The sequence below is a fragment of the Panthera leo genome, chromosome C1 (genome assembly GCF_018350215.1).
Source record: "Panthera leo isolate Ple1 chromosome C1, P.leo_Ple1_pat1.1, whole genome shotgun sequence".
Classification (NCBI taxonomy): domain Eukaryota; kingdom Metazoa; phylum Chordata; class Mammalia; order Carnivora; family Felidae; genus Panthera; species Panthera leo.
The window spans coordinates 20,452,032-20,480,000 of NC_056686.1; the positions used below are offsets into that span (position 1 = coordinate 20,452,032).

The 27,969-nt window shown below is 39.8% G+C and overlaps 1 protein-coding gene across 1 annotated transcript in view; it reads right to left on the reverse strand.

Annotated features, from left to right (window-relative positions):
* Nucleotides 1-27,631, reverse strand: part of WASF2 (WASP family member 2) — a 71,793-nt gene extending 44,162 nt beyond the window's left edge. Inside the window, exon 1 of the mRNA XM_042953059.1 lies at nucleotides 27,449-27,631. The gene's annotated coding sequence lies outside the window, so the exon portion shown is untranslated. The remainder of the gene's footprint in view (nucleotides 1-27,448) is intronic.
* Nucleotides 27,632-27,969: the final 338 nt, after the last annotated feature.

Below are 27,969 nucleotides of genomic sequence, written 5' to 3' on the forward strand. Positions count from 1 at the left end.
AAAGCCTCTTTTAAATTAAGTAAAAGCTGGTTTCAGAGGCCACTCAATCATTAAATTAGATGCAAAAAAAAAAAAAAAAACTATCCCTTTAAATATAGCAATTCACTGAATTTAAAGAAAAAACCATCAGAAGAAATTTAACAGCTTTGAACTTATACATCCACATTATTTTTAAAAATAAAAGTGTAATTATTATTAAGACTATTGTTACTATAAAAGCACATTTTGTGATATAAGAAAAAAAGGCACTTTAGTGGCTTAAAAAAATTATGCTAATCATTTGTTTTATCTACTCCTTCCCCAAACCTTATGCCACAGTAGCTAACTGGAAGAAAAACTATCTGATTTAAATTTCAGCATCCTTGCTCTATCTCACCCTCTCCTGTTCTAGTGGAGCTATACTTGGTTAAATACATTCTATATGAAGAAGGAGGAGCCAAAAGATACTGTGATTTTTAAAATCCAGAGCAGGGGCCCCTGGGTGGCTTAATCCATTAAGGGTCTGACTCTTGATTTCATTAAGGGTCGGATTCTTCATTTCGGCTCAGGTCATGATCTCACCATTCATAAGATGAAGCCCCAAGCTAGGCTCTGTGCTGACAGTACAGAGCCTGCTTGGGATTCTCTCTCTCCCTCTCTCTCTGCCCCTCTCCCACACATGTGCTCTCTCTCTCTCTAAAAATAAGTAAAATTTTTAAAGTTTTTTTTTTTTAACTTTTTATTCATTTATTTTGAGAGAGACAGAGAAAGCGTGAGTGAGGTAGAGGCAGAAAGAGAGGGAGAGAGAATCCCAAGCAGGCTCTGCGCTGTCAGCACAGAGCCCAATGTGGGGCTCAAACTCACGAAACCGCGAGATTATGATCTGAGTCGAAACCAAGAGTCAGACGCTCAAGTGACTGAGCCACCCAGGCACCCCTAAAAATAAATAAACTGTAAAGTAAATAAATAAAATCCAGACCAGATCATAGTATAATAATTTTGAAATCCTGTTTAGAGATTGACCAAAAAATACTAGTCCTGTTTTAGTGAAGGTCAACGTCTTTAATTAGACAGAGCTCCAGGGCAACGAAATTGAAAATAAGTATGATTAGAAAAATGGGAATGAACACTACCTGGGCAACAGATCAATGAGACAGCATATCTGCCTTTGATTCTACACTGGTATAATCCTCCTTAACTAACATTAACACAGCCTCCAGCACCATACAATAAGGTTTTTCCAAATATCTATGGGAAGTTGACAACAGCAATACTTCTCTGCCAACCTAGCAATACAGATGCATTTTACCAGCTCCTCTCCTTGTAGAAATCATGTTAATAAAGATGTTTGGAGATTTATGGATTAAATGCCAATATTTTAAAAAACTGGACAACTGTTACAGAAATTCTTGTTGGTATTTTTCAGTCTTGGAGGAAATGGGGTTTGACAAAGAATATTTCCCAAGTGGTCTGGAAGGAAGCAGAAGAATTAGCAAAATCAAGAGGAGAAAATATGAAAATGCATCAGGTGAAAGCCCGAGGTTTGTTGGCAGGAGAAAAACGTGTCTGTATTGTGTAAACTAGAATCTATGGCAAACAAAATTCAATTATAATGAAGCAATTATCATGTCTTGTCACATTTGTTAAAATTGGTATCTGCCAAGTAGTATCCTTTTAGGCTGTCCACTCTTCTTGGTTTGCATCAATTGTCCCACAGTAATTATTAATAGTATATTCCCTCATACTTTTAAAAGTGAACTGGTTTATACAATAAGTTATATGATCACCCTATCCTTGGGGAACCAGGAGGCAGGGCTGCTAAAATGGCTCAAGGTTCAGGATCCAATCATAGTCCCAACTAAAATTCAGTACAGATTTATTTCTTTCATCTAGCGCTATGAATGGAACAATACAATAGTACTGTGATTAAAAACCCAGTGGACTGGTGGGGCCCCTGGGTGGCTCAGCCGGTTGAGCATCCAACTTAGGCTCAGGTCATGATCTTGCAGTTCATGAGTTCAAGCCCTGTGTTGGGCTCTGTGCTGACAGCTCAGAGCCTGGAGCTTGCTTCAGGTTCTGGGTCTCCCTCTCTCTCTGACCCTCCCCCACTCACACTCCTTCTCTCTCTCAAAAATAAACAAACATTTTTAAAAAATTAAAATAAAACAGAAAAACCCAGTGGACTGGAACCAAATGGCTTGAGTTCAAATCTCAGTCCTCCTACATAAACTCTTCAGTTGTGTGACCTCATGACATTTTTTTGTTTTCCTTTTTATTTTGAAATAATTTCAATCTTGGGAAAAAGTTGCAAGAATAGCACAAAGGACTCACTTACGCACTCCACCTAGGTTCACCAATTATTAACATTTTACCACATTCATTTCCCTCTCTCTCTCTCTTTCTCCCTCCACACCCTCTCCCACACTCACACTCTCTAACTTATGACTAATTTTTAAAATCATTTGACGATAGGTTGCAGACATGGTAGCCCCTATCTCTAAATACTTCAGGGAGTCATCTAATAGCAAACTATCATACAAATATCCCATTAGGAAATTTAACAATTGAGGGGCGCTTGTCTGGCTTGGTTGGTAGAACGTGTGGCTCTTGATCTTGGAGTTGTGAGTTCAAGCCCCACGTATGGTGCAGAGATTACTTAAAGAAGTAAATCTTTATAAAAAAAAAAAAAAAGAAAAAAAAAAAAAGGACAGGGGCGCCTTAATAGCTTAGTTGGCTAAATGTCTGACTCTTGATTTCAGCTCAGGTCATGATCTCACAGTTCGTGGGATCAAGTCCCTCAACAGGCTCTGTGCTGACAGCATAGATCCTTTCTCTCTGCCCCTTCCCCGCTCACGCTCTCTAAATAAATAAAACAAAAAAGGAAATTTAACAATGATACATTGTTATTTAACATAAAATCCATATCTAAATTTTATTTTTTAAAATATTTTTTAATGTAATCTCTACACACAAAATGGGACTCGAACTCACAATCCTGAGATCAAGAGTCACACATTCTATCGACTGAGCCAGCTAGGTGCTCCAATACCTAAGTTTTAGAAAATGTTGTCCCAATAATGCTCTTTATAGGAATTTTTTTCCCCTCAACCCAGGATCTCTATCCAGAATCGTGGGCAGGTTTCCTAATCTCTTTGTATATCAGTTTTCCCATATGTAAAATGGTAGATAATATGACCTACCTCATGGGAATATTGGAAGAAATGAAGGAGTAAAAATATACAAAGACTTTAAAACAGTCGCTGGCGTTCAGTACAGGTGTTAGCTGCTTTTAGAGAATGACAGACTCTACATAAGGTAGAATTATGCCAGATAATAGAAATAACTCTCTCTCTCTTTTCTAATGTTTATTTACCGAGAGAGACAGCGAGAGAGCACAGGGGAGGGGCAGAGAGAGAGAGGGAGACACAATCTGAAGCAAGCTCCAGGCTCTGAGCTGTCAGCATAGAACCTGATGTGGGGCTTGAACTCATGGACCGTGAGATCATTACCTGATTAGCTGAAGTCGCTTAATGGACTGCGCCACCCAGGTGCCCTGATAACTCTTTTTTAATAAAGATATCTTCAGATTTTAATTTATTTATTTTGAGAGAGGGGGTGGGCAGCAAGAGAGAGAGAGAACTCCAAGCAGGCTCTGCACAGTGTGGAGCCCAATGCAGGGCTCGAACCCACAAACCACAAGATCATAGCCAGAGTCAGACACTTAACCAACCAAGCCACCCAGGTGCCCTAGAAATAAAAATAACTCTTTAAACACCATACTTTCTGAAGTCATTTTAATGAAAAACTCTATACTGTGCATATCCAGTATTTCCTAAACAGAATACACTAAATATAATTTAACCTTTTCTTGGTAACTCAGGGCCTTCACATTAGCAGTGGTACTATGCTATGAAACCATGATGCTGTCAGAGGCTCCTGAGGTGTGAGCGCTATATGCCTCAGTAGTAAAATGGCTATAAAGTTCTGGACAGACATCTTGAATCTCCTCCTTCTGCTGTCATGCTTCTGATCATTAGTATGTATTAGTACCTCTATTCTATATTATTCTAATAATGCTTATGGTCATATAAAGCTTCTAGCTAAAAAAGCATTTTCATATCATCTCTCATTAATTCAATAAATATCTGCTATATCAGTTAAATAGCTGATTTGAATCTCACAAGATTCTGTGATGTAAAAAGAACACTCCCAATTTAATTACCTCATTATAGATGAATAAACTAAGGCTCAGAGAGGTCAAGTGACTTACTTTGGGCCACAGAACCAAGAGGCAACATAGCCAGCCCTCACACACCTGGATGCTCTGTCCTTCAACATACACAATTATCTCTGAGTGAGGCCCTAGGGTGATGCTACTTTTGAGGTAAAATGAACAAGGTTTCTGAAAGCTCTCTGCCACTCAAAAGCACTTTTAGCTTACTTTTAAATACAAGGAGTTATGTTCTGGTTGGCTGAAACTGCCAGATGTCTGACTTTCAGATGTTCTTCCTCTGCACTTTCTCAATATTCTTTGTAAAATTTTCTGAACTTATGGCAATCCTTTATGAATACAGACTCCACACATTTGTAACTTGAGATAAATTCACACCTGAAATAAAGTTTACCTCTGCACTCTAATAAAGAAAAGACTGGGTAAGAAAACAGTATAAATAAGATTGCAGGGAGAAATGTTTAATGAGCTGTTTTTAAGCATTTCAGGAGTCTAATTTACATACAATTAAAGTTAAATTGCACATCATTCTCAGCTATTCATTAAACCAGGTACAGGGACCTCTACCTACCAAAATAACCTGGTAACACTATTAGCCTAGTTTCAGCTACTCAAAGTAACAGCTGCACCTAAAGAAAAACAACACACAACACTCTCACTAGGATTTACTCCAATTAGTCCAAATTAATGAGATTTGATTGTACTTCCAATGATGACCCACAAAACCTATCTTCCCCTGACAACCTAGAGTAGGAGCTCAAATGCAGTTAAACCATCAGTCCTAAAAACTAGGTACAGGAAACAAGACAGGAAATGGCCATGGTATAGAGCTAAGAGCCAGCAGGCTAGGGTTCTAGGCCAGATTATGCTGCTAAACCTGTGTGACTCTGGTTCAATAACTCTACTTCTTCAGCCTTCAGTTTCCTCATTTACCAATGAAGGAGTCAATAATGTGGTCACTGAAAAGATCCACAGTTCAGGGGCACCTGGGTGGCTCAGTCGGTTAAGCGTCTGACTTCAGCTCAGGTCATGATCTCACAGTCCGTGAGTTCGAGCCCCGCGATGGGCTCTGTGCTGCCAGCTCAGATTCTGTGTCTCTCTCTCTGCCCCTCCCCTGTTCACGCTGTGTCTCAAAAATACATTTAAAAAAAAAAAGGGGCGCCTGGGTGGCGCAGTCGGTTAAGCGTCCGACTTCAGCCAGGTCACGATCTCGCGGTCGAGCCCCGCGTCAGGCTCTGGGCTGATGGCTCGGAGCCTGGAGCCTGTTTCCGATTCTGTGTCTCCCTCTCTCTCTGCCCCTCCCCCGTTCATGCTCTGTCTCTCTCTGTCCCAAAAATAAATAAAAAACGTTGAAAAAAAAAAAAAATTAAAAAAAAAAAAAAAAAGATCCACAGCCCTTTGGCTAAAGGGCAGGAAGTACAAGACAAGTCTGGAACATCTTATACTAGAAAGCAAGAAACACTAATCAACGACTACTGCAGTAACGTCAAAAGAAGTCAGAAGCCAATGTGAAGAGGCACTCACTGATCCAAGATGGAACAAACTGAACATCAATAAAAATAACTACAATGGATTAAAATATATCAAATATGTTAAAACATCTAATGAAATAAAAGATCTAGGTAATTATTATCCATGACCTCTCACAACACAAAGTTACATCTTTATACATCATTATAAGCCACCACTTGTGAAGCATTACTGCCAAAGCAGGAAACCTAATTCAGCCCGAGCCTCGAGAGCTGTGCTGTCCAATAGGTAGCCGCTACACACATGTACTTACTGAACATTTGAAATGTAGCTCATCTGAATTGATATGTGCTGTAGGTGTAAAATGCACACTGAGTCACAAAGATTTAGTATAAAAAATTGTAAAATATCTTATTAATACTCCTTATATTAATTACATGTTGAAGTAACAGTTTACAACTACCGGGTTAATAAAAAATATTATTAAAATGAATTTCACTTGTTTCTTCTCGCCTTTTTAATGTACCTATTAGAAAATTTAAACTTAGGGGCTCCTGGATTGCTCAGTCAGTTAAACACCCAACTCTTGGTTTTGGCTCAGGTCATGATCTTGCAGTTTGTGAGTCCAAGCCCTGTGTCGGGCTCTGTGCTGACAGCTCAGAGACTGAAGCCTATTTCCGATTCTGTGTCTCCCTCTCTCTCTGCCCCATTCCCACTCTGTCTCTCTCTCTCTCAAAAATGAATAAACTTAAAAAAATAAATAAATAAGGGGCACCTAGGTGGTTCAGTCAGATAAGCGTCCAACTTCAGTTTAGGTCATGGATCTCACAGTTTATGAGTTCAAGCCCTGCATCAGGCTCTGTGCTGACAGCTCAGAGCCTGCAGCCTGCTTTGGATTCTGTCTCCCTTTCTCTCTGCCCCTCCCCTGCTCATGCTCTGCCTCTGTCTCTCAAAAAATAAATTAAAAAATTTTTCTAAAAATAAGTAAACTTCAAAAAAGAGGAAAATTTAAATTTAAGGCTTGAGTATTTCTATTAGACAATGATGCTCTAGATCTAATACAAGGGATAGAGGAACATCTATCAGAATGCATGCATCAGAAGCAGGTTCTGTGCTGACAGCAAAGAGTCCAACATAAAGCTCGAACTCAGGAACCATGAGATCATGACCTGAGCCGAAGTCAGACGTTTAACTGAGTCATCACGTGCCCCAATGGAACATAAATGGACTGTAGAAATTCAATTAGCAAAATCCAGAATGGGGGGAAAAAAGTACGAAATAACTTGCTTTCTTCAACAACAACAACTCTATACAAGAAAAAAGATGCAAGAGGACCTATAGATTAAAAGAGATTTAGGAGCCATATAAACCAAATCAATATATGGACCTTTTTTTTGGAACCTGATTTCGAATACACCAAATGTTTAGAGAGAAAAGGGAGCAGGGAAGAAGGGAGAAAGAAACAGAAAGTAATTGTGCAAATTTGAACATTAACGGAATATCTGATAATCTACTTTTTTTTTTTTTTTTTTTAAGAGTACTTATCTTTTATCTCAGACCTATATACTGAAGTGAAATGATATGATGTCTGGGATTTGCTTCAAAAGAATCCAATGAGGGGGTACCTGGGTGGCTCAGTTGTTTGAGTGTCCAACTTGATTTCAGCTCAGGTCATGATCCAGGGTTGTGGGATCAAGCCCCACGTTGGACTCCGCTGTGCTGAGCATGGAGCCTGCTTAAGACTTTCTCTCTCTTCCTCTGCCCCTCTCCCCCACCTGCCCTTTCTGTCCCTTAAGAAACAAAAGACTCCAATGAGGATGAGAGAGTAGGCAGTGGTACAGATGAAACGAGACTGACCACGGGTTGATAGTTGTTGAAGCTGAGCAACAGGTTCATTATCTCATCCTCTCTAAATGTATATATGCTTGAAATTTCCCACCCTCCAAAATTTTTTTTTTACTGAGAGAAAAGTTCATATAAGTTTATCTAAAAGTTTTTCAATCTATAAAAATCTATGAAAATAAATTATGAGGTTGACTAGCACCTCAAGGTCATTAAATCTAATTTTCTGCCTCTAGGAACATTATCTTCAATATTATGTCACTCAACACCTATTTACTGAGTAACTACTAAGTGAAATGGCCCTAGCATTGTAGATACATAGAGATACAAGAAATAGTTTCTATGTAAGGAGTTCATTTAGGAGAGATGAGAAAAGTACACAAATATAAAACAAAAAATGATGAAGTTATGGTTTTACTTCTGGTTAAGTAAATCACAGAAGCACCACAGAGGAGCATCATCTAACTGGACATTAAAAATAGGCAGGGTTTGGATATGCAGGGACAAGGAATATTATATCTGAAGTAGACAATGTAAGCAGAGTCACATAAGCAGAAAATAATGAGACATCTCTGGGGAATGAAAAGGAGTACATTATTGCAAAAGTAGTGGGAAGCAAGGCGGGAAAGACAAGTTGGGCCAGATCACAGAATCTTAAACAGGCTGAGTTTGTACTCTAGTCAATAAGTAATGAGAGTCACACAACTGGAGTTACAGATTACAGAATATTTAGGAAGATGCTATGCATCTCACTTAAGGAGAGTAGAAGATAATAGAGCTGGAGATGGAGACTGGAAGTAGGGACAACAGTCATGGAAAAGGTAACAAAGGCTATGAACTTGAGTAGTGGGAGAAAAAAAAAAAAAAACAGGGAGAAACCTAAGAGTCTTGGCATGAAAAGAGGGAGTTCAGGGGAGCCAATGGTAACTAAGGCTTTACCTCTGGATGAATTTGGAAAATAGTGGAGCCAATGCTTGGTATGTTGGCAGACCTATAACCAGCCCTGAAATATGCTGAATAAATGACTGAGTGAATGAATAAATAGAAATATGCAAGTCAGGATAAAGGGCAGCAAGTCAGGGGATATGGAGGTGAGGAATGAGCAGAAGATAAGCTTAGCCTTCTCATTTTAACCTATGAGGAAGTCAAGGTCCTGAATGAAAATGCTGCCCAGGTGTGCTAAACATCTTTCTTAGAGAAGCAAAGCTTCCATCATCAAAATCTGTATAATGGGTATAAAATCTATCCTTAAAACCTGTAAGCATGTCTCCCGAGCGAGGAGGAGACAAGCTATACCAAACTGACTACAGTTCCCAAAAGCAAACAGTCCATGAAAACCTGGAGATGCAGAAGAGATACCCTGGTGGAATGATCCAGTAGGAATTCTGGGATTGGGGTTCAGAGGTGGAAATACAGATTTGGGAGTTTTACTACATGGAGATTTGTAAATTAAAGACATGTGACAGTAGATGACCTCCCAATACAAAAGTGTAAACAGAGCGACAAGGTCAGAGGACAGCATAGATACTGACAAAGAAGGAAACATCACGAAAGCAAAAGGAGAACCAGAACAATGCTTTCCCATAAAAGCTAAGAGAAGAGTTTCCAGAAGGAAGGTATGCTCAATCCTTCTGTTCTTCCTTGACCCACATATCTAATCCATCAAGTCCTATCAGCTCTACCTCCAAAATACATATTAAATACGTCTACTTCTCTCCATTTCTTTTTTCTTTTACCAACCTAGTTTAAGTCTTCATTATTACTTGGACTTCCACAATAGACTTCTATAACCCACTGCAATCAGTTTCTGCCCCCAGGTAATTCATTTTCTTTGCAGCAATTGGATTAATCTTTTAAAAACGGAAATCAGTGGTGCCCGGGTGGCTCAGTTGGTTAAACATCCGTCTTCAGCTCAGGTCATGATCTCACCTTTCGGGAGTTCAAGACCCATATCAGGCACTCTGCTTAAAGATATTGCAGTGTGACAATGCTAATATAATTATGTTACAGGGGTACTTGGCTGTCTCAGTTGGTAGAGCGTATGACTCCTAATCTTGGGGTTAAGTTCGAGCCCCACACTGGGTATAGAGATTACTTAAAAATAAAATCTTAGGGGCGCCTGGGTGGCTCAGTCGGTTGAGCGTCCGACTTCAGCTCAGGTCACGATCTCACGGACCGTGAGTTCGAGCCCCGCGTCGGGCTCTGGGCTGATGGCTCGGAGCCTGGAGCCTGCTTCCAGTTCTGTGTCTCCCTCTCTCTCTGCCCCTCCCCCGTTCATGCTCTGTCTCTCTCTGTCTCAAAAATAAATAAACGTTAAAAAAAAAAAATAAATAAAAATAAAATAAAATAAAATCTTAGGGTGCCTGGGTGGCTTAGTCGGTTAAATGTCTGATTTTGGCTCAGGTCATGGTCTCACAGTTTGTGAGTCTGAACCCCTTGTGGGGCTCTGTGCTGAGAGCTAAGAGCCTGGAGCCTGCTTCAGATACTGTCTCCCTCTCTCTCTTCCCCTCCCCCACTCACACTGTGTGTGTCTCTCTCTCAAATATAATAAACATTTAAAAAAAATTTTTTTTAATTTTAAAGGGCACCTGGGTGGCTCAGTTGTTTGAATGTCCAACTTCAGCTTATGTCATGATCTTGTGGTTCATGGGTTCCAGCCCTTCATGGGACTGTGTGTTGACAGCTCAGAGCCTGGAGCCTGCTTTGGATTCTGTGTCTCCCTCTCTCTCTGCACCTCCCCCACCCGCACTGTGTCTGTCTCTCTCTCTCTCTCTCTCTCAAAACTAAATAAGCATTAAAAGAATAAAAATAAATCTTAAAATTATGTTTCAATCGGGGAATACTTGTATTTTAGAGATATATGCTGAAATATTTACAAATGATACGAGGTCTGAGATCTGCTTCAAAAGTAATAAGGACAAACACATCTGAACCTATTCTATGAGGCAAGTACTACTGATATCAAAACCAGAAAGATTTTCCCCTCTAAGATCAGGAACAAGACTATGATATCGTCTTATCACTTCTATTCAACAGTGTCCTAGAGGTTCTAGCCAGGTCAATCAGACAAGAAAAAAGAAATAAAAGGCATAAAATTGTAAAGGAAAAATTGGAAATTATTTGCAGATGACATGATCTTGTATACAGAAAATGCTAAGTTACACACACACACACACACACACACACACACAAACTGCTAGAATCAAGGTAGCAAAATATAAGATCAATACACAAAAATGAACTCTATCGCTATACACTAGCAATGAAGAATCCAAAAATGAAATTAAAAAAATAATTTCATTTACAATAGCATCAAAAAGAATAAAATACTTAGGGGTGCCTGGGTGGCTCAGTTGGTTAAGCATCTGACTTCAGCTCAGGTCATGATCTCATGGTTCATGAGTTTGAGGCTGGCATCGAGTGAGCTCAAGCCCACTTCAGGTGAGTTTGAGTCCCGCTTTGGACTCCGTGCTGACAGCATGGAGCCTGTGTGGAATTCTCTCTCTCTCCCTCCCTCTGCCCCTCGCTCACCTGCGCCCTCTCTAACTAAAATACAATACAACGCAATACAACACAATAACTTAGGAAAAATACAAACAGAAAAAATTACTTTCAGGGGCGCCTGGGTGGCTCGGTCGGTTGAGCATCCGACCTCAGCTCAGGTCACGATCTCGCAGTCTGTGGGTTCGAGCCCTGCGTCTGGATCTGTGCTGACAGCTCAGAGCCTGGAGCCTGCTTCGGATTCTGTCTCTCCCTCTCTCTCTGCCCCTCCCCCACTCATGCTCTGTCTCTCTCTCTCTGTCAAAAATAAACATTAAAAAAAATTTTTTTTAAAGAAAAAAATACTTTCAGGTGCACTCACGTTATACTGTTTGTCACAAGAAGCAAGCTTTAAACCGTTAATTAACACTGTGTGACCAAATAACAGTGCTTGAGGATTAACCTAGAAATGCACAAATATGATGTAAACACCAAATTTTTAAAATTGTACCCTTTTCAAGAATTCTATTAAATATTAAATGCTATTAAAGGGCACCTGGGTGGCTCAGTCAGTTAGGTGTCCAACTTCGGCTCAGGTCACGGTCTCAAGTTTCATGAGTTTGAGTCCCGTATAGGGCTCAGGCTGACAGTGCAGAGCCTGATTGAGATTCTCTCTCTGCCCCTCCCCCACTCACTCTGTCTCTCTCAAAATGAATTAACTTAAAATTGTTTTCAAAAAAAAAAAAAGAACTTTTGTGCTTTAAAGGGCATGAACAAAGAAAGTGAAAACAACCCACAGAAATGAGAGGAAACATTTGCAAATCATATCTGATAAGGAATTTGTATCCACAGTATACAAAAAACTGTTACAACTCAATAATAAAAGAACAACCCAATTTGAGAATGGGCAAAACATTTACATAGACGTTCTCCAAAGAAGATATACAAATAGCCAACAAACATTAAAAGATGCTCACCATCGTCAGTCATTATGAAAAGGCAAATCAAAACACGAGATATCACTTCACACTCACCAAGATGGCTACAACCAAAAAGGTAAGTAAGAAATATTGGTGAGGATGTGGAAAAATTGGAATCATACACTGCTGGCAGAAATGTAAAATGTGTAGCCACTTTGGAAAAAAATCTGGCAGTTTCTCAAACACAGAGTTATCACATGGCCCAGCAAACCCACTCACAAGTATATACTCAAGAGAACTGAAAACACATGTCCACACAAAAATTCTGTACATGAATGTTAAAACACCATTATTCATAACAGTCAAATAGACAATCCAAATGTCCACCAACTGATGAATAGATAAATAAATGTGGTCCATCCATCCATACAATGGAATACTATTCAGCCATAAAAGGAATGAAGTACTGACACATGCTACAACACAAATGAACCTTGAAAATATTATGCTAAGTGAGAGTAGCCAAACACAAAAGACCATATATTGTATGACTGAATTTAGATGAAATGTCCAAAACAAGCAAATCCACAGAGACAGAAAGTAGATTAATAGTTGCCTAGGAGGGAGGAGGGAGGTATGGAGAATATCTGCTATCTCTTTGGGGGTGATTAAAATGTTCTAAAATTGGGGCGCCTGGGTGGCGCAGTCGGTTAAGCGTCCGACTTCAGCCAGGTCACGATCTCACGGTCCGTGAGTTCGAGCCCCGCGTCGGGCTCTGGGCTGATGGCTCGGAGCCTGGAGCCTGTTTCCGATTCTGTGTCTCCCTCTCTCTCTGCCCCTCCCCCGTTCATGCTCTGTCTCTCTCTGTCCCAAAAATAAATAAAAAATGTTGAAAAAAAAAAAAATTAAATAAAGTCTATTTAAAAAAAAAAAAAAAAAAAAAAAAAAAAATAAAATGTTCTAAAATTAAATAGTGACGATGGTTCTACAACTTTGTGAAAATATTAAAAAAACACTGAACTGCACACTTTAAATTTAGGGTAAATTGTCTGGCGTGTAAATTATATCTCATTTTTTTAAATCAAAAAGAAAGGTCTATACAAAGACTTATACACAAATGCTACAGCAGCTTTATTTTTAATAGCCCCAAACTGGAACAACTCAAATGTCCATCAACAGGTGAGTGGATAAACAAACTGGTATATTTACACAATCAATCATTATTTGGCAACTACTGATACTTGCAATATGGATGAATCTCAAAATAATCATCCTGAATGCAAGATGTCAAACTTCCATGTCCCAGTGAGCACATACTCCATATTTCCATTTATGTAACATTCTAAAAGATACAAACTAGGGGCGCCTGGGTGGCTCAATCAGTTGGGTGTCCAACTCGATTTCTTGATTTCAGCTCAGGTCATGATCCCAGGGTTGTGGGATCAAGAACCAAGTCAGACTCCATGCGTGGCATGGAGCCTGCTTGGAATTGTCTCTCTCCCTCTGCCCCTCTCCCCCACTTGGCACACGTGCTCTCTCTCTCTCTCTCTCTCTCAAATTTAAAAAATTTTGAAAATTAAAAAAAAATAAAAGATACAAACTAATTTATAGTGATAAAAAGCAGATCAGTGGTTGCTGATGAAGAGGGTGGGAGCCAGGCAGTGGGGCAGGAGGAAGTGATCACAAAGGGGCAGAAGGAAACATTGAGGGGTAATGGAAATGTTTATTTTCTTGACTATGGTGTGGTTTCCGGGTACATACATGAGTCAGAACTAAAATTTTACATTTTAAATATATGTGGTTAATTGTAGGTCAATAATATTTCAATAAACTGTTGTAAAAATAAAACAAAAGCACGATTAATTCAAGTATTTAAATTGCTGGAGTTTTATACGTCAGATAATAATTTTTTGTTGTTGTTTTATTTACTTTGAGAGACAGCACGCACAGAGAGGGAGAAAGAGAACTCCAAGCAAGTTCTGCACTGTCATCATGGAGCCCCACATGGAGCTCAAACTCACAAACTGTGAGATCATGACCTGAGCCGAAATCAAGAGTTGGAAGCTCAACCGGCAGAGCCATCCAAGCGCCAATAAGTTTTTTTTTAATTTCTTTTATTTTTAAGTAATCTCTACAAACAATATATATTGGGCTTGAACTCACAACACTCAGATCAAGGGCTGCATACTCTACCAACTGAACCAGCAAGGCACCCCAATAATTTTTTTTTTTGATTTTTTATTTAAGTAGACTTTTTTTTAAGTAGAATTTTTTTTTATTTTCTACTTTTATTTAAGTAGAATAAATAATATTTATTTATTATGTTAAGTACCCTCAACATGGGGCTCAAACTCATGACCCCAAGATCAACAGTGGCATGTTCCAAAACAAAAACAAAACTGGGGCACCGGGGTGGCTCGTTGGTTAAGCATTTGACTCTTGATCTCAGTGTCGAATTTAAACCCCATGTTGGGCTTCGTGCAGAGTGTGAAGCCTACTTGAAAAAAACAAAACAAAACAAAACAAAACAAAAACAAAAAAGAGTAGCATGCTCTAGCAGCTGTCTCAGTCTATAGAGCATGTGACTCGTGATCTTGGGGTCATGAGTTCCAGTCCCAGGTTGGGTATAGAGATTACTTAACAAATTAAAAACAAACAAACAAACAAACAAACCAACAACAAACAAACAAAACCAAAGGAGTCCCCCAGGGATTGATGCTGAAACCTATCCCAAGTAACATTTTTAGAAATTACCTAGAAAAAAACATCTAGTGAAATCTTCCCTGTTGGCAGATAAATCTACAACAGTAGCTAGAAGTATGGTGGTACAAAGTTATGTGTTAAGAAATGTGGAAAATAGCTTCCATGTAGACAAAAATAAGGTAATGCAGTAATGGAAAAATAGTCCAAACTATAATTATCAGAAGATGAGCTTCAAAGCTACCTGTTACAATATAAGAAAAGGATTTCAGAGTCTCTGGTCTTATCCTGAACACAGCTACCAAAAAAAAAAAAAAAAAAAAAAAAAAAAAAAAAAAAAAAGGCAACAAAATGCTGGCTGTTATTCTGAAAGCTTTGGAAACACAGAACACATTATCCTGCCCTTGTACAAACCGAAGTGTATCTGTACCCAGAATAGAATGTGCAGTTGTGGTCATCACTGCACAAAAAAGGTAAAACAGAGAAGGCATATAAAGGTATCCAAAAAGACCAAAGGACAGAGGAGCTTCTGTATGCTTACAGGTTTTTTATATAACATAGATAGACAACACTTTTCTTTTAAAATTTTTTAAACATTTATTTATTTTTGAGGGAGACAGAGATCGAGCAAGCAGAGGAGGGGCACAGAGAGAGGGAGACACAGAATCTGAAGCAGGCTTCAGACCCTCATGCGGGGCTAGAACTCACAAACCATGAGATCATGACCTGAGCCGAAGCCGGATGCTCAACTCAGGAGCCACCAACTTGAGCCAAAGTCAAATGCTTAACCAACTCAATTAAAGTGCCCCAACAGACAACACTTTAATATTAAAAAAAAAAAGGGGTGTGACAGGGTAAACACAGATTCACATCAAATCCTAGAAATTATAAAGCAGATATAAGTCTAAAGAAACAAAGTGTATTAAATTATTTTGTAAGTCCAAATTTTAAAATCAGAAAGACAGAAGTTGGGGTGCCTGGGTGGCTCAGTTGGTTAAGCATTTGACTTTGGCTCAAGTCATGACTTCAGGGTTTATGAGCTCAAAATCCACATCAGGCTCTGCAATGACAGTGCGAAACCTGCCTGGGATTCTTTCTCTCTTTCTGCCCCTACCCCCATTCACATGCACAGTCTCTCTCTCTTTCAAAATAAATATGCCCCCCCCCCCCCAAAAAAAAACAGGCAAAGAAGGTAAAGAGGAAGGCTTTGTGTTTGGGGTGTTTTTTTGTTTTTTTTTACTTCATTGCAAAAATTTCTTTTATTTTTTAATTTTAATTTTTTAATTTTATTAAATTAATTTAATTTAATTTAATTTATTTTAATTTTTTTAATTTTAAAATTTTATTTTAATTTTTTTAAATTTAATTTTATATATATAAAAATTTACATCCAAATTAGGTAGCAGACAGTGCAACAATGATTTCAGGAATAGATTCCTTAGTGCCCCTTACCCATTTAGCCCATCCCCCCACCCACAACCCCTCCAGCAACCCTTAGTTTGTTCTCCATATTTATGAGTCTCTTCTGTTTTGTCCCCCTCCTTGTTTTTATATTATTTTTCCCTTCCCTTATGTTCATCTGTTTTGTCTCTTAAAGTCCTCATATGAGTGAAGTCATATGATTTTTGTCTTTCTCTGACTAATTTCACTTAGCATAATACCCTCCAGTTCCATCCACATAGTTGCAAATGGCAAGATTTCATACTTTTTGATTGCTAAGTAATACTCCAGTGTGTGTGTGTGTGTGTGTGTGTGTATATCTATCACATCTTCTTTATCCATTCATCCATCAATGGACATTTGGGCTCTTTCCATACTTTGGCTATTGTTGATAGTGCATCTAGAAACATGGGGGTGCATGTGTCCCTTTGAAACAGCACACCTCTATCGCCTGGATAAATGCCTAGTAGTGCAATTGCGGGGTCGTAGGGTAGTTCTATTTTTAGTTCTTTGAGGAACCTCCATGCTGTTTTCCAGAGTGGCTGCACCAGCCACTTTTTGCATTCGCAAAAAAGAGGAAGGTTTTGAATACTAGTACCAGTAGGCTTACCTGTGTGACCAAGGACATAATAATTTCTTCCAACCTCACTTTTCCCATCTGTAAATAACAACTAATTTGAAGGACTGCCGTGAGGAGGAATGTGCACAATGCCTGGCACATAGTTTGTATACACTTACTACCCAGCAGCTATTTGCTTTTATTAGGACCAATAAAAAAGTAATAGTTTACTATGCAATCAAGCATATAAAGTAATAAAACTCATTACTCAGATGGGGTGGACAGGATATAAGAAAAAGTAATTCAGATAGTCTAGATAAATGCATAGGTAACATTTCCATAAGAAATTTCTAAGATAGGGGTGCCTGGGTGGCTCAGTTGGTTAAGCATCCAACTTCGGCTCAGATCATGATCTTGTAGTTCATGGGTTCAAGCCCTGCAGTGGGCTCTGGGCTGACAGCTCAGAGCCTGGAGCCTGCTTCAGATTGTGTGTCTCCCTCTCTCTGCCACTCCCCTGCTCACACTTTGTCTCTCTCTCTCAAAAATAAACAAATGTTAAAAAAATTTTTTAAATAAACTTCTAAGAGAAATTATGAATTTGGGGCAACATAGTCCTAAATTTTGAAGCTGACATTTTCATCCCTTTCCCACAAGCAGAATTCAAGGTTAGATAGATGATGTACCCAACTAAATATGCCATTTCCTAATTTATAACAACAACTGTTAACATTTATGGAGCATTGGGCTAAGTAATGATGTCATTTAATCCTTCTAATACTCTTTGAGATATGCTCTATATTTTACAGAAAAATTAGACAGGTCTCCATTTTACACATGACAAAACTGAGGCTGAATCACTGCCCAAGACAGCATACAGAACCAGTAGGTGAAAGAGCCTACAACTGAACTCAGACGGACTGACTCCAGAATCTTCACTCACAACCATACAACTATTCTGTCTCCTACTCTGCAAGAAATGTTGGGTGTTGGATATATAAGAATGAGGTGAATGGTGGAGTGCACAGGAAATCTTAAAAAATGATGCCTGATGAGGCCAACTCAGCCGAGATCACTGCCAGCAAGATATTTAAATTTAGGATGGCCAAAAACATGAACGCTGAAACAAAAAAACTGATTAACATGGATGTGGCAAACCTATGGAAAAAGGCAAGCCTAAATATCCCTAAACTATGGTCTTAGCTATGGCAAACAAAATGCACAGAAAGAGGAAGATACGCCAAAATGCTAACTGGTAAGATCACAGATGAGTCTTATTCTGTGCTTCATACTTTTGAATTTGGCAATTCTTTAAAATTTTTTTACAAAGAGCACTCATTCTTTTCATAATTGGAAAAAGGCAGAAATAAAAATAAATCTGACAAAACTTTCACTCTTTATTCACTTCTGATTGTGTAATTTATTGCAATGAGCATGTATTACTTTTGTAATTTCAAAGAGATCTTAAAAAGAAATAAATCTAGGATATTAGAAAAAAGAAATAAATTACATGCAAATGCTAAAGCAAAAAAACAAAAAGTCAGGAGAGGATGTGATATAAGTGTAAGCAAATTAGAAGCTGCAGTTTGTTGGAAAGAACTCTAGACATGCATCAAAAGACTTGGGTTCATACCAATATACACATCAACATGAATGAATCTCAAAAACTATATTGAACAAGGGTGCCTGGGTGGCTCAGTCAGTTAAGCGTCGGACTTTGGCTCAAGTCCACATCTCATGGTTCGTGAGTTCAAGCCCTGCATTGGGCTCCTCACTGACCGTGCAGCTTGAACCCTCTCAATCTCTCTCTCTCTCTCCTTCCCTCCCTCCGTCCCTCCCCCCGCCCCCCTCAAAATAAACACATAAACTTGTAAAAAAAAAAAACAAAAAAACAAAACAAACCTTTATATTGAACAGAAGAATTCAGACACAAGAGTGCACATGCTATGAGTCAAGAACAGGCAAAATTAATTTGTAAGAATAGAAATCAAAACAGTGGTTGCCTCTAAGACAGTAGGGACTGACTGAAAGGATATGTGGCTATGGAAATGTTCTATCTCTTGGTTACACATGTGTTTACATTTGTCAAAATGCATCTAATTACATACTTGGATTTCTGTCCATTTCACAGTATGTAAACTGCACCATTAAAAAACTCTCATTAAGGGGCACCTGGATGGCTTAGTTAGTTGAGCGTCCAACTTTTTGTTGTTGTTGTTTATTTATTTTGAGAGAGAGAATAAGCACAAGTGGAGGTAGGGCAGAGAGGGAGAGAGAGGGAGAGAGAGAATCCCAACATGGGGCTCTGTCTCACCAACCATGAGAGCATGACCTGAGCTGCTATCAAGAGTCTGACACTTAACCAATTGAGCCACCCAGGCGCCCCAAGTGTCCAACTCATTTTTTCAGCTTGGGTCATGATCCCAAGGTCATGGGATTGAGCTGGCATCGGGCAATGCTCCGAGCATGGAGCCTGCGTAAGAGTCTCTCTCTCCCTCTGCCCCTTCCTCACTCGCATGTACATACATGCATACTCTCTCTCTCAAAATAAATAAAAATGAAAAAAAAATCTCATTAAAAAGTAAAGGACAAGAGGCTGGGAGGATAGGCAAAATGGGTGAAGGGGAGTGGGAGGTATAGGCATCTAGTTACAGAATGATAAGTCATGGGGATGAAAGGTACAACATAAGGAAGATAGTAAATGGTATTGCAATAGCCCTGTTACAATGACAGAAGGTAAACTATACTTGTGGTGAGCACAGAATTGTCAAATCACTATGTTGTACAACTGAAACTAATGTAACATTGTGTGTCAACTATACTTCAAATAGATGGGGCTGGGATAAAGGGTAGAGTACAATGAGGGGGCAGGGAGGAGACAGTGTTCAATCTCAAATCTGCTATTTATTAGTTGAGTGACTTTAAGTTACTCTTCTGAACTTGTTTACCTGTAAAATGTAGCTATTAACATAATATAACTTATCTCAAGTGCTGGGAAGTGACTATAATGGAATATATCAAAGTGGGAATACTGTGCTTTGCAAATTATTCATTGCAAATGAATACTGAAGGAGTTTTAAAAGTAAAGAAGGGGGCATGGGGCACTTGGGTGGCTCAGGAAGTTGAGCTTCGGATCTCATGGTTCGTGAGTTCGAGCCCCACACTGAGCTCTGTGCTCACTGTGCAGACTCTGCTTGGGAATCTCTCTCCTTCTCTTTCTCCTCCCCCCCCCCAAAAAAAATAATAAACTTTTTAAAAAAGTAAAGAAGGGGGCAAATACGTTTCTACAGAGATGGGGTCTTATACTTCTTATAATTCCACAGATGACCTTGGTATCAGGAATACTGTTCTTAAGATACTATCAGTATTCTACAAAGGGAAATTTACTTAGAGTTCTTAATTTGTGAATGAAAAGGAACATCTATGTGCATGACCTAAGACCTCCTTCTATACAGTTAAACACAATTTCTCAAGATGTGATTTGAGAAAGCTTTTTAGACTGAGTACTTGCTAGAACAATGGCATAATCAGGGGAGACAAAGGTCTCAATTTTGAATACTTGAAAGTAAAAGGATTGTTCTTGTTATTTTACTATGTCAACTACAAAGTTTAAGGGTCACCATAAGCCACATCATATTTATGTGTGTACATATGTATGTGTGCATATACATACACATATTTACCTAAACTGGAACTAAGCTGAACCACTGCTACTTTTCAAAAGGGCTTCTATATTCTAAAAATAAGAGACTTACTTCTGTTCAACTGGAATTAATCTTACAACTAAGAGAGTATGCCTCAGACTCCCATATTTTACCAGAAAAGAAAAGCAGCTTGAAAAGTAATATCACAGGCTAAGTTTAATAGCCTCTCCCATCAATTTCAAACTATTTTTCTTTATTAGTGTGTAATCATAAAGAGCACATTTTTCTGAGATATTTCTATATCTGAACATTATTTCCTCTGCAAGCATTCAACAATTCTTGTTTCTATTCTTCTCCTTCCTAATTCAATTCTGTTTGGTTTCTAAGTTAAGAAGTGTGTTTCATTTGCATAAATGGTAACTATTCTGAGATACCATTCATAACTATACATTTGAATTCTCCAGAGTACCATTCACAACTTCAAATGGAACAGGAAAAAACACTCATTCAACATCACTTTAATGGTGACTAAGACATGAATGATTATAATGTTATATTGTAGAGGGTTGGCCAAAGGAGAGTGAAGTCCCCAAATGTTACTACTGACTTGTAATCACTTTATGAATGCCCCAAGGGACCAAGAACCATTGCCTTGACCAATCTAGCTATTACAAAAAATACTGAGCTTAGAAAAACACATCCATTAGTTAAACATGTTTTTTTTAGAGTTATAAAGTAACTATGCAGGGACATCAAAAGATATCTTAGCCATAAAGCTCAAAAAGTATCAAAGAAGAATCCTAAACAAGTCCTGGAAAGTTCTCTATAAAACCAATGCTGATTTTTCTTTAGGTATTAAACTTTTCAGCTATGAGCTTTTCTGAGAAAGTCTTTTACGCAAGGTAGTAATATTCTAATAGTTCTTTACTCCAACTTATCAGTGGTAGAAACTAAATTTACATAAATCTGCATAAATAATGCAGCTAGCTATACTGCTCTAATATATTTAAACCAAATAAAATAAAATTGAACAGAAAAAAAAATAATGAGGCTATTTTAAGGTTGTCACCTGGTTTCCCTGATTTTTCTTTCTTATCCAAAAGTCATAGACAAGAGACTATGTAACTAGAAAAAATGAATAAAAGGAGAGTGTACACCTCTCAGAACATCTATATTTACTTCTCTCTATGATTCCACCACTTCTACCCTTGATATAGTAGTTCTCAACAGGGGCAATTGTGCCCCTCAGGAGACATTTCACAATATCTGGAGACATTTTTGGTTATCAGAGCTAGTGAGAAAAGGGTGCTAATGGGTAGTGAGGAAAGACCAGGGATGCTGCTAAACATCCCACAAAGCACAGGACAGCCCTCCAAAATGACAGAATTATCCAGCCCAAAATGTCAACAGTACCCAAGGCTGAGAAACCCTACCCTAAGGCCTAAGAAAGACCTACCTCTCAGAAGACATTCAATAAATAAATATTTGCTGATCTGAACTGAAAAGACTATGAATTGGAAGAAAGTGAAGCTACAAGAATGAAATAGAAGACAGAGGCCACGGTTTAAGCATTATTAGCATCTACCACGCCTTTACTGCATATTGGGCATCAGTCTAATAAAAATGAACAATTCAGGGGCGCCTGGATGGCTCAGTCAGTTAAGTGTCTGACTTCGGCTCAGGTCATGATCTCACGGTTCGTGGGCTCGAGCCCCGCATCGGGCTCTGTGCTGACAGCTCAGAGCTTGGAGCCTGCTTGGGATTCTCTCTCTCTCAAATAAACATTAAGGAAAAAAAAAAAAAAATCAGTCCTGTTCTTAAGGAGCTCATGGACAGGCAGGGAGAAGAGTTTTGTAATTTGTCTAATATCAGATTTGACAATCTGATAAATGTTTTGACAAAGGAGAAAACATATAAAGGAGTCACTCAATTTTTCCTGGGAAGGCTTCATGGAAGAGATGACATCTTAGCTCAGTTCAGAAGGAAGAGTAGGAAGTATCTTATTTCACAGCATATAAGCCTCTTTCCAAACAAAGAGCCATTCATTTCTTCAGTCAACAAAAAAGCTATAGAACACTAATTATGTTCCATACATTGTGTTATGTGTTGGAGACCCAGTCAAATTACAACCTTTCATTTTTTCTCTTGGCATCCCTGGTGCCCAGCAACCCACCTCCCTTACCCAAACCCCAAACAATTATTGCATTTTCTACCTGTCTTCAGTTTAGCAACTATCATCCTAATCAATCATACTCAGTAAGGCTACTACCCAAGAAATACACAAAACTTTCAGTTGCCTGTATCCCATCCTGCCTAAGTCACAAAATCAGGGTGGTGATGTGGCAGAGTAACTAGCAATGAACTGACTATGGGTCCAGATCTGCCAACTGTGTCAGTTTCTTGGAAAGCGATTTTACTTTATGAAAAAATCTGGGTCCTCTTCCACCCCATCCAATGCATGCCAGGAGCCCCAGCAAAGTAACCAACATAAATTTATTGAGCACCTACAATGTACTGAAGTCAATGGTTCTCAACCTCGGTTGTGTTCCGACATCAGAGCTCCCAACCCAGATATGAGTATGTTTTAATGGTAAATTCTAATGCAAAACAAGTTTGATGCACTACAGAATACAAAAGAAGTACAAGACACAGTTCCTGTCTTGAAGAGCTTATCCACAATCACAACAGAGTAATTTAGAATAGGATATTAGTCCACCAGTTGTAATCCTTTTACAGTACTAGCAGTGCTTATGAAATAGAAAAAACTGGGGTAGTCAGGAAAAGAACTGCTCCTCTTGCCTAGTCCAGTCATACACCGAATCTACCTGCAACTCCTGATACACTGTTCTGCACCCGTTCAATCTCCCAGACAGTGAAAGTACCATTCTCAGGAACTATGGAGAGACCCCAAGTAGAAAGATGAATGAGGACCACAAAACAGGAGGCTACGGGATATCCTGATGGCCAGATTCTCTCAAAATTTTTTAAGTAGGCTTCATGCCCAGAGCAGAGCCCAAACACAGGGCCCAAACTCATGACGCTGAGACCAAGACCTGAGCTGAGATCAGGAGTGGGATGCTAAACTAACTGAGCCACCCACGCGCCCCATGGAGCTTCTTTTAAAGACAAGAAATAATTCTTTAACCTCCAACAACACCAGTCCACCTCACTTTATAGCTGAAGCACCCAGGAAGAGTAAAGAATAGAGTTTTTATAATTTGTTCCTAGAGGTCCTTGGCCATTTAAAGAAATCATCCAAATTCATAAGGCTGGTAAATTCAAATTTCTCATATAGCACATGTTTAAAATAAAAATATTCTAAATTTTTAAAAATATTCTAAATTAAAAATATATTTTAGTAAACTCCTTACTAGGATGTTCAAATTGTGGAAGCTTCAAAAATAAAAAATAAGAAATACTGTTAAGTAAACTCTACTCCCAAAGTAGGGCTTGAACTCACACCCCCAAGATCAAGAGTCACATGCTCTCCACTGAGGCAGCCGGACTCCCGAAAAAATAAAAAATTTTCTGTCAGTAGAGTATGACTCTTGATCTTGAAGTCATGAATTCAAGCCCTGTGTTGGATGCAGAACTTACTTAAAAAAAAAAAAAAAAAAAAAAAAATTTTTTTTTCTTAACCTAAATCCTACTCAGCATCCTACCCAGCAGTGATAACCTCATATTAAAGACTATCCTGAAGAGAGCATGAACTTTACATTCTGCAAATATGAATATAAAGATCCTCACTTGATTAGTCTTTCTCTGAATTACACAGAAAAAAGGTACGAGTCTCTCTTTTTTTTAAAGTTTATTTATTTATTTATTTTGAGAAAGAGAGAGAACGCACATGCAGGGGAGAGGCAGAGAGAGAATCCCAAGCAGGCACCACCCTGCCAGCGCAGAACCCAACCTGGGGCTCAAACTCACCAAACTGTGAGATCATGACCTGAGCCGAAATCTAGTTGGACGCTCAACCAACTGAGCCACCCAGGTGCCCCAAAGGTACAATTCTCTTAACTGCTACACAAAAACTAATGAGCACAACACCCTATAGATTACGCTTCAAGTTCGGCTCAGGTCATGATCTCAGGGTTGTGACATTGAGCCCATCATCGGGCTCTGAGTTGGGCATGAAGCCTGCTTAAGATTCTCTCTCTCCCTCTGTTTTGTGCTCTTTCTCTCAAAAAAAAAAAAAAAAAGAGGGTTAGGGTGTCATTCAAACATCTAAACCAGGGATCAATGAGGGTATTAAAAGGTAAATCTTGGTACTTAAGGAAAAATGTACATTGGCATATATTAAGTAGAATAAGAATATTACATGAAAAAAGCATACAAACAAAAATTGTCTTCCATGTAGTACTGTTTTTAGGACCCATGGCTTTGAAATTAGTTTGGTTTACAATACTTTTCCTTGTAATTATCCTCCTCATCTTATAAATTTTATCCATACAGGTCCACAATCCCTTAACTTCAATTCCAAAATCTAAAAGGCTGTAAAAAAGTTTGTCATTATTCATTTGGTGGTAAAATCTGACATGAAATGACATGAACCTATTTATACTATTTACTTATACCAGTACATTTCACTACAGAAATGGTAATGTGTTTGACTACAAAGTACTGCCCCAGACCTCTCTGGGATGTTACATAACACACAGTACATGTACCATATTCCTTTTCTAAAATCCCCCAAATTCTAAATTCAAAAAAAAATCTGGCCCCAAGAATTTTTTTCAAGTTTATTGATTTGAGAGAGAGAGAGAAAAAAAAACATGCAAGCAGGGAAGGGACAGAGACAGAGGGAGAGAGAATCCCAAGCAGACTCCTCACTGTCAGGAGAGCCCTAAGCGGTGAGATCATGACCTGAGCCAAAATCAAGAGTAGGACACCTAGCCAAATGAGCTATCAGGCGCCCCCAGGAACTTTTTTTTGGCCCCAAGATACTATGGACTGACATGCTAATTTAGGACTAAGTCTTATACAGAACATATAACTAATACAGAAAATGAAGGTAGATCTTCACGTACAATAAATTCACTGCCTTAACAACACCTATTCACACACACACAATCCTGTAAAACAAAGCATTAAAAATACTTTCAACAAATGTCAAAACTTGAACACACCATTACGTGTTTTCTCAAGTGGTGGTGATATTTACAGTATCTAGTTCAATTCTTCTTAGACTGAAATTAAACTGCAATTAGTAATTAAGTTGGGTAAAAGAATCATCCACTGATAACGTACTCAGTAAAATGTTCTAATTTTTAAGAAATTTATCTCAGAGGGTTTCAGATTTAAAATTATTTCATTCTAGAATACAATTTCTCAACTTTGAACAAATTACAATGGACTTTTTCTGTGGGAGCAGCTCCTTGGGCTGGGACAGCAACAGGAACAGCTCTTAAGGATATCTGAACTGGAAGAAGAGTTTCACAGTTCTTTCCTTCCTTCCTCCTTCAGTTGCTGCTTTTCTGGTTTTAGAATTTCAAACAAAGAAATACATATTGGCTCCACTGCTAAGAAACGCCCTCTTTCTCAGCAACTTCCTCTTCCAATTTTCTTCCCTACCATTGACACAGAGAACAATACACACTGCCGGTCCTACCATCTTGATTAACCAAGAGCTGAAGCATGGAAAAATTAAGGGCTACAATTTATAGTATCTAACTACCAGTCTCTCACGCCAGGTCCACAGTCTTCACTCACCTAGAAGTTATCTAACAGAGAACACACAGAAAGGAAGGAACATTATGTTTCATGAGAAGTGGGCTACTGAAACTTTCATTCCAGGAATCCAAAGAAATTTGAACAAACAGGAAATTTCTCTTATCCCAAGAAAATTTAGCCTTCTTAGCTAAAAAGGAGAAAAAATTAACTGGCTGGCACTACCCTGCACCAAGAATCAAGTCTATACGCCAACAGTTGGTGAACTTCTACAGGCCACCCAGTCAGGATTCAAACTGAGTTCTTTGGGGTTCTGAAACACTTCAAAACGACTTTTACCATTTAGAAATTGAGTTTAGAAACTCACAGACTGAAGAAAGGGAATGTACTTATAATCGGCCATCCAGGGATCGAGACCCAGCCTGTCTCCAAGCCAGAAGTCAATTGAAGTGTCTGGGACCAGACCCCTCCCCCTACTTGTGACAGAGCAAACTTCTTTTTAAGTGGACAATGCCTTCCCCCTTGCCCAGCGATTCTCAAAGACAACACCTTGTGGTTGATAAGCTCTGTACCTTACCGCATGACCTTGGACAAGTTACTCAATTCCTCCGAAACTTAGTTTCCTATGTGTAAACTCTCAACAGTGGCTGTAAAAATTAAATAACATAAGCCTAAACAAGGGCTGGCACGTAGTAGGAGCGCCATACATGCTCTCTGCCCTACTCCGAACCCTCCTGAATTCTTTTGGGCCTAAATTTCAATCATTGCCCCAAGAGGTTCCCAGGATGCCTTCCTCTCCTCTGATGCTAGGGAACACCAGTGTGTAAAATTGCACCACCTCTGAGACTCTAGGATCCCGGAGCACCAAGACAGCCGGACTCCACCTTATCATCGTGTGGGGTCCATCCAGAGACTTCGTGGAAGAGCCGCCCCTTCAGTCAACTCTCCTCTCTACCGTGCAGAACCATCCCGTGCGCGCGCGCGCGCACACACACACACACACACACACACACACTCCTCTCTTCAACTTAGGCTAGGGGTCTCAAAGAGCGCCTCAATTCTTTCATAGCCCGAAGATGGAAACCGAAGCTCCGCCCGGGGAAGAACTTGCCCAAGATACCAGACATCTGAGATCCAACTCATGTACAACTGCCTGCAAAGCCTTCGTTTTACAAATCGGTAAACTGAGGCCCAGAGAAGAAAGTGACTTGCCCAAGGTGACACAGCGAGTCGGTGGCAGCGCCAGATCAGGCTGGGGGCACTTTCGCAGCCTCACAGATTCGCGGGCCCCTCAAAGTCTCCGAGGGGATCTCCAGGACGCCTCCTCCCTGGGGAGGGGACTGAAGAGGAAGACGCTACCCGCGCTGACCGCTCGCCCGGCCACTGCCGGTCCGCGGCAAGAGGCACGCCATCCACTCCCTCAGGACCCTGCGAGGCTCCGGGCGGGGAGGTGGGGGGAGGGTGGCGGCCCGGCCCGGCGCCTCACGGCGGGGCCCGCCCGCGGGGACTTGTTGCTCACCTGGTCTCGCGCGGCCGCCCTCAGCGACAGAGGGGCCGGCCAGCCGCCCTTCTCCGCGCGGGGTCCGTTCCCGCTGGCCGCCTCCGGGGACGCCACACAGCCAGACCCCCCTCAGCGCGCTACGCCCCCAGCCGCGCTCGCCCGGCCCGCGTCCGCCATTACGCGATTCCCCGCCCTGGGACGCAGCCCCACCCCGCCAACGGCCCTGATTGGCTCTCTGCCCCACCCTCCTGGGGCTTCCGGGCATTCCATTGGCCTGAGTGGAGTGCCAGTTAAATAGATACGCAAAAGACGTACTCAAGGGTACCTTCTGGGGAGCTCCACCCGAGCTACTTCCGCAATCGGAGTAAACAGCGGGGGAGCAAACCAAGTGGAGTAGGGGTGGAGATTAAACTGAATCAACTCCTAAATTCGGGGTAGGAAAACCCCATTTAAGAAAGTGTAGATACTCGTACAAAGTGTATTGAAAGAGGAGTTATTCTTGTTAGAGTTCAAAGAACCAGGATTTTTGGTGGAAAGAA